This window comes from Oncorhynchus keta, chromosome 36, assembly GCF_023373465.1.
Source record: "Oncorhynchus keta strain PuntledgeMale-10-30-2019 chromosome 36, Oket_V2, whole genome shotgun sequence".
Lineage (NCBI taxonomy): Eukaryota > Metazoa > Chordata > Actinopteri > Salmoniformes > Salmonidae > Oncorhynchus > Oncorhynchus keta.
In genome coordinates this window covers 19,332,365-19,338,887 of record NC_068456.1, presented here as the reverse complement: position 1 = coordinate 19,338,887, position 6,523 = coordinate 19,332,365, and the positions used below count along the sequence as shown (strand labels likewise).

At 43.4% G+C, this 6,523-nt stretch overlaps 1 long non-coding RNA gene across 1 annotated transcript; it reads left to right on the top strand.

Moving 5' to 3' along the window:
* The first annotated feature begins 3,381 nt into the window (after positions 1-3,381).
* LOC127916477 (uncharacterized) lies at positions 3,382-5,109 on the top strand. The gene is made up of 3 exons (XR_008095005.1): positions 3,382-3,943; positions 4,278-4,391; positions 5,020-5,109. It is a non-coding gene; the product is annotated as an uncharacterized LOC127916477 (long non-coding RNA).
* The last annotated feature ends 1,414 nt before the right edge of the window (positions 5,110-6,523 follow it).

Here is a 6,523-nt window from a genome sequence, read left to right as displayed (position 1 = left end):
ATTTTATGCTGTAATATTAAGATTACCATCCACTGGGTCTAGCCCCTTAGAAGACCATTATTCTGCCTCCACCAAACTTTACAGTGGCACTATGCATTGGGGCAGGTAACGCTTTCCTGGCATCCGCCAAACCCAGATTCGTCCTTCGGACTGCCAGATGGTAAAGCGTGATTCATCACTCCAGAGAACGCGTTTCCACTGCTTCAGAGTCCAATGTGGGCGAGCTTGACACCACTCCAGCCAATGCTTGGCATTGCGCATGGTGATCTCAGGCTTCTGTGCGGCTGCTCGGCCATGGAAACTCATTTCCTGAAGCTCCCGATGAACAGTTCTTGTGTCCTGACATTGCTTCCAGAGGCAGTTTGGAACTCGGTCGTGAGTGTTGCAACCCAGGACAGACGATTCTTACATGCTTCAGCACTAGGCGGTCCCGTTCTGTGGGCGTGTGTGGCATATCACTTCGCGGCTGATCCGTTGTTGCTCCTAGACGTTTCCACTTCACAATAACAGCTCTTACAGTTGACAGAGCCAGCTCTAGCAGGGTAGAAATTTGATGAACTGACTTGTTGGAAAGGTGGCATCCTATGCCGGTGCCACGTTCAAAGTCACTTCAGTGAGGCCATTCTACTCCCAATGTTTGTCTATGGAGATTGCATGGCTGTGTGCTCGATTGTATACAGCAACAGGTGTGGCTGAAATAGCTGAATCCACTAATTTAAAGTGGTGTCCACATACACTATATATGCAAAAGTATCTATTACTCACATTACTATGTGAATTTGGTTGGGCTGCCCAAAATGTTACATATTGCAGCTTTAAAGATCTCACTCATATGGATGCCTCACTCCCCCTACGTGACTTCCATACTAACTAAAGTACAACCTACCACCCAGGGGGTGGCTGACCCTGCTCTGGAGAGCCTCTGGGTATGAAGGCTTTTGCTCCAAGCCTTGTACAGTATAAGGTGTGTTAGAGCAGGGCTGGAGCAAAAGCCTGACCAAACACAATGCTATTTCTCTGTAAACAAATTAACTACAGACTTTCAGAATGCTTGTAGAGAAGGTTACTCAACACTGACACAAATGATTGATGATTGGTTGAAAGAAATTGATAGTAAGAAGATTGTGGGAGCTGGACAGTTAGATTTCAGTGCAGCCTTTGATATTATTGACCATAACATGTTGTTGAGCAAACTTTTGTGTTATAGCTTTTCAACCTCTGACATATTGTGGATTCAGAGCTATCTATCTAATATAACTCTTTAATGGAAGCTTCTCTAATTTTAAACATGTAAAGGGTGGTGTACCCCAGGGTAGCTCTCTAGGCCCTCTACTCTTTTCTATTCTTAACAATGACCTGCGACTGGCATTAAATAAAGCATGTGTGTCCATATGTGCTGATAATTCAACCATATATGCATCAGCAACCACAGCTAATGAAGTCACTGAAACCCTTAACAAAGAGTTGCAGTCTGCTTTGAAATGGGTGACCAATAATAAACTTGTCCTGACATCTCTAACACTAAGAGCATTGTGTTTGGTACAAGTCATTCCCTATGTTCTAGACCTCAGCAGAATCTGGTAATGAATGGAGTGGCTGTTGAACAAGTTGAGGTGACTAAATTACTTGGTGTTACCTTAGATTGGAAGCTGTCATGGTCAAAACATATAGATTAAATGGTTGTAAAGATGGGGAGAGGTCTGTCTGAAATAAAAATGAGGCTCTGCTTTTTTGACACCACAGTCCAAAAAGCAAGTCCCGCAGGCTCTAGTTTTGTCTAATCTTGATTATTGTCCAGTCGTGTGCTGCAAGGAAAGACCTTGATAAGCTGCAGCTGGCCCAGAACAGAGCGGCACATCTTGCTCTTCATTGTAATCAGAGGGCTAATATAAATACTATGCATGCCAGTCTCTCTTGGCTAAGAGTTGAGGAGAGACTGACTGCATCACTTAATTTTATAAGAAACCTGTTGAAAATCCCAAATTGTTTGCATAGTCAATTTACACACAGCTCACACACACTTACCTCACCAGACATTCCACCAGGGGTCTTTTCACAGTCCCCAAATCCAGAACAGTATTATATAGAGCCATTATTACATGGAACTCCGTTCCTTCTCATATTGTCAAATGAACAGCAAACCTAGATAAAAAAACAGATAAAGCAACACCTCACGACACAACGCATCTCCCCAATTTGACCTAGATAGTTTTCGTGTATATATTGATATGTATGATACGTGTGCCTTTTTAAAAATGTATTTAGTTATGTCCTTGAACTGTTCTTGTCTATTAATGTTCTGTATTATGCCATGTTTCAAGTTTTGTGTGGACCCCAGGAAGAGTCACTGCTGTTTTCGCAACAGCTAACAGGGATCCTAATAAAATACCTGCACGCCAGTAGCTCTCCAGGAGGAAGGTTGAAGGAAGGTTGTCTAACCCCTGCTAGTTTGGCAGGACAGGAACCTCCCTCTGCGTGGCCTCCCTCGGTGTGGTTGTCTCACTCCTGTGAGGTTCACAGGTGGCTGGTAGCACCATAATTGGGGGGGACAGGCTCATAGTAATGGTTGAAATGAAATTAATGGAACAGTATCAAACACAGTTTCTGTGTGTTTGATCCCATTCCATTCACTCCATTCCAGACATTATTATGAGCCATGTCCTCCCCTCTCAAGCCTCCTGTGGTGTGGTTGTTTCCTCTGCCCCTAGGCACAGCAACTTCACAGGGCACCTAGCCAGAGGGTAGGATTAATATTAATTCCCTTTGAATAACTCAAAGATTCAATTATGCAAGATAATGCAAATACAAGGTCTTTCAGGTCTGTTTTTCTTTTCAGAAATCCGCCTCTTTAAATAGCATCCCCCTGTATAACGCTGACACATCTGTGTCTCCTTCAGTCATGCAGTTTTCTCTTTCTACTTCCTGTGTGACATGGGGCTGAATGGGCCTTTCTGTGATGTGTCTAGTGTCATAACTCTCCTGTAACGATCTGAAGGATCAGGTAACAGTGGGTCCACTCTACAGCGTGCTCTCGCTTGAGAGAGAGCGGGAAGTCGGCTGTTTTATGACGGTCGTAAAAATTCACTGCCTCTATGCTCTGTAGTGTTTGAGATTGGAATGTAAATTGTGGAACACAGAGAGACAATTGGATGTCAAAAGTTTGAATAATTAAACAATATTTCTATTTTTGAGAATGTGGGAGTGGTCTGTGGACACTTCTCATGAAGGACAGGAAACCCAATTTACTGTATCTCTGTTTGTGCACACTTATCAATTATCAGGTTTACATCTAAATGTTGTTAAACGTATGTGATTACATATACAACTATTTGTGAAAAGATGAAATGTGATGTTAGCTTTCTAAATGAGAGTATGGATTTTCATATAAAGTTTAACTAGTCAGTGGCCATACCCCCGTGAGCCAGACATTACATCAGGCATCATGGAACCGCCCTTTTCTACTCCAGAATAAAAGGACTCGTCACAACATATACATTTAGTCAAGATAGGGAGTTCCCATGTTGAAATGGCTGGAACTCTGAAACTTTCAACAGAAAACAAGTACTACTCGATGCCAAAGAGACCCATAGTAAACCGGGCGTCTCGAATGGTTAAGAAGACCAAAAAATATGGAGCTGACGCTACATGTTGAAATGGTTAAGAACTACAACTCTACCAAAGGAGAAGACCAGAGAACGTGGAGATCATTCCCACGTTGAAATGGCGAAGATATCTACAAAGAATAATTATTCAGACTGCAGCCGTTTAAATACTTTAGTCTGGTAAATGCATCCGATTCTAAGAACAATTCAGAATGGTACTTTGAAGTATCAATTCTAACTACGGCAGACTGTGACTTCTGGGGAACGCAACCAGAGACTTTTCTGTCAACTCTCTCCAGCAGATGGACCGGCGACCACAGCGAGAGACAAGACATACGCTCGTAAATATGTCAACTGTCATTTCTTTTCAAATCAGCGCTTGTTCATATTCAAAGTATTAGCAATTTCTATGAGTGTACTTATCAGCTATGAGTTTCCTGCTCTTGAGCTGTCCCCATCCCCTTTCCTTTGTCTACCAAGCCGTCATATCGGTTTCATATAGTTTAATCGCGTAATTAAATTACACATAGAGAATTGATATGATAATATACAGTCTTCACATTTAATGATAGTCAACGACACAACACTCAATAAAGGTGGGCTGGCATCTTAGGGGTATTACCAGTGCTAATGCAAGATAATACAACTAATATCTGGCTCTGGCTTCTAACCCAGCTCAATATCAAACATTCCAGCGCTGTCATCATCAAGGTGCATCCCATGGAATGTCCTGATCAGATCAGTTCCCTGGGTATCACAGACACTTCTGACACTCAAGAGTGCCCCAAGGTATGTTTCTGACTGTCAGACTCTCTGAAGTCAATAAAACCACAGCTATTTTATACTGTCAAGCTAGTAACTGGGTCTTCAGAAGTGGTCTGCCGGCAGTCAATCAGAAAATTCTCCAGAACATGGCAGGGTAAATTAAACAGACAGCGGAACATGGAGAAGAGACGAGAGAGACCCCTTGAGAAGTGATCAAGAGAGAGAACGCGTACAGAGACAGACATTGATTGAGAAATGGAGATGGAGGGAAACAAATATCATAAGCAAAGAAGAGGAAAATAATAATCAGAGACTGGCTTCCAGGAGTGAGACTACTTAGACTGCAGCGTGCACTCTCTGGTCCTGTGTGTTATTGTACAGTACATGAACTCGCCCTGAAGGGGATTGCATTCATGTTCACATCTTACACTCTAAAAATGACAAAGTCTCTCACCTCTCCCTTTAAGTCCATATCCACACCCTTAGCGCCAGGGTCAACTGTGTAAAAACATTTACAATCCTACTGGGATTATATCAGAGGAATAGGATTTAGGTTGATCCACCGTACTGAATATAAAGTCTGAATGTACAAGTTTGTAAACATTCCCTGTTTTACTATGCATTGAAACTGTACGTGTTTTCAATCCCACAGGTAATCTGCTGTGGCTGAACCAAGACACTCCATTGGGATCAGTTAGAGCATGGGTGACAGAGCATGGGTCGTCCATCTCCCATCAACACTCTAAAAATGACAAAGTCTCTCACACTCCCTTTAAGTCCACATCCACACCTAACATCCCTCTTAAAAACTTCTCCACTGAATATCAAGACAGACTCACCTCCAAAATGGGATATAAAGAAAAAGTTTGAAACATTCCCCAGCTGTTTTACGGTTTTCAATCCCACATAATCTGCTGTGGCTGAACCAAGCTACCTCCATTAGGATCATCTGGCTGGTCTGAAGATCATCCCACAACACTGTCATGCCTGTACACTCAGCGCATAGCTACCTAACCCCTCTTCTTCTCCACTGAATTAAGACAGACTCACCTCCAAAATGGGACATAGAAAAATAGAAACAACCCCAGCCTGGCTCAGATAGCTACCGAGCCCTCTATTAGTCATCTGGCTGGTCTGAAGACATGAAACAACCCCAGCCTGGCTCAGATAGCTACCTAGCCCTCTATTAGACATCTGGCTGGTCTGAAGACATGAAACAACCCCAGCCTGGCTCAGATAGCTACCTAGCCCTCTATTAGTCATCTGGCTGGTCTGAAGACATGAAACAACCCCAGCCTGGCTCAGATAGCTACCTAGCCCTCTATTAGACATCTGGCTGGTCTGAAGACATGAAACAACCCCAGCCTGGCTCAGATAGCTACCTAGTCATCTGGCTGGTCTGAAGACATGAAACAACCCCAGCCTGGCTCAGATAGCTACCTAGCCCTCTATTAGTCATCTGGCTGGTCTGAAGACATGAAACAACCCCAGCCTGGCTCAAATAGCTACCTAGCCCTCTATTAGTCATCTGGCTGGTCTGAAGACATGAAACAACCCATTACAATGCAGGTCACACACTTAGGAATACAGATAGGCTAGTGGCTCTTTCTGCTGTGCCAGTCAATTATTTAAGGTGCAAGATTAAAGAGGAGCCCCAAGTGTGTGTGTGGTGATGGTTGTGATGAAACAGTATATTTTTCACTGGTTCCCAGAGTGTATACTTCTGTGCAGGTGTATATCTTCTTAATTTGGCGTTTCAGGAGTGGGGTGGTTTTAATCACTCCATAGTTGGCGTTTCGTGAGTGGTTTTAATCACTCCAAAGCTAGCATAGCATTATAAGAGCCTGTGGGAGAAATGTCAGGCAGCACCACTGACGAGGAGACTCCTGCATGCATGTGCACAGGCGCGTACGAGAAATACACAGCAATTATTCCAGTGTCAACAATGGAGTGTCTCCACTTGTTCACCACTATATTGAGGCACAGATGGTCAGTACTTCAGTGCTCATGCCACCTGGTGGTCATTCTGGCCAAATGACAACCACAGAGAGAGAGGTGGCAGAGACATGAACACAGGAAGACAGATTGGGAGACTGATCCATAGTATAGAGAAATTATAGCCGGATTTACATTTAGACCGACCGGAGAAGAATTAA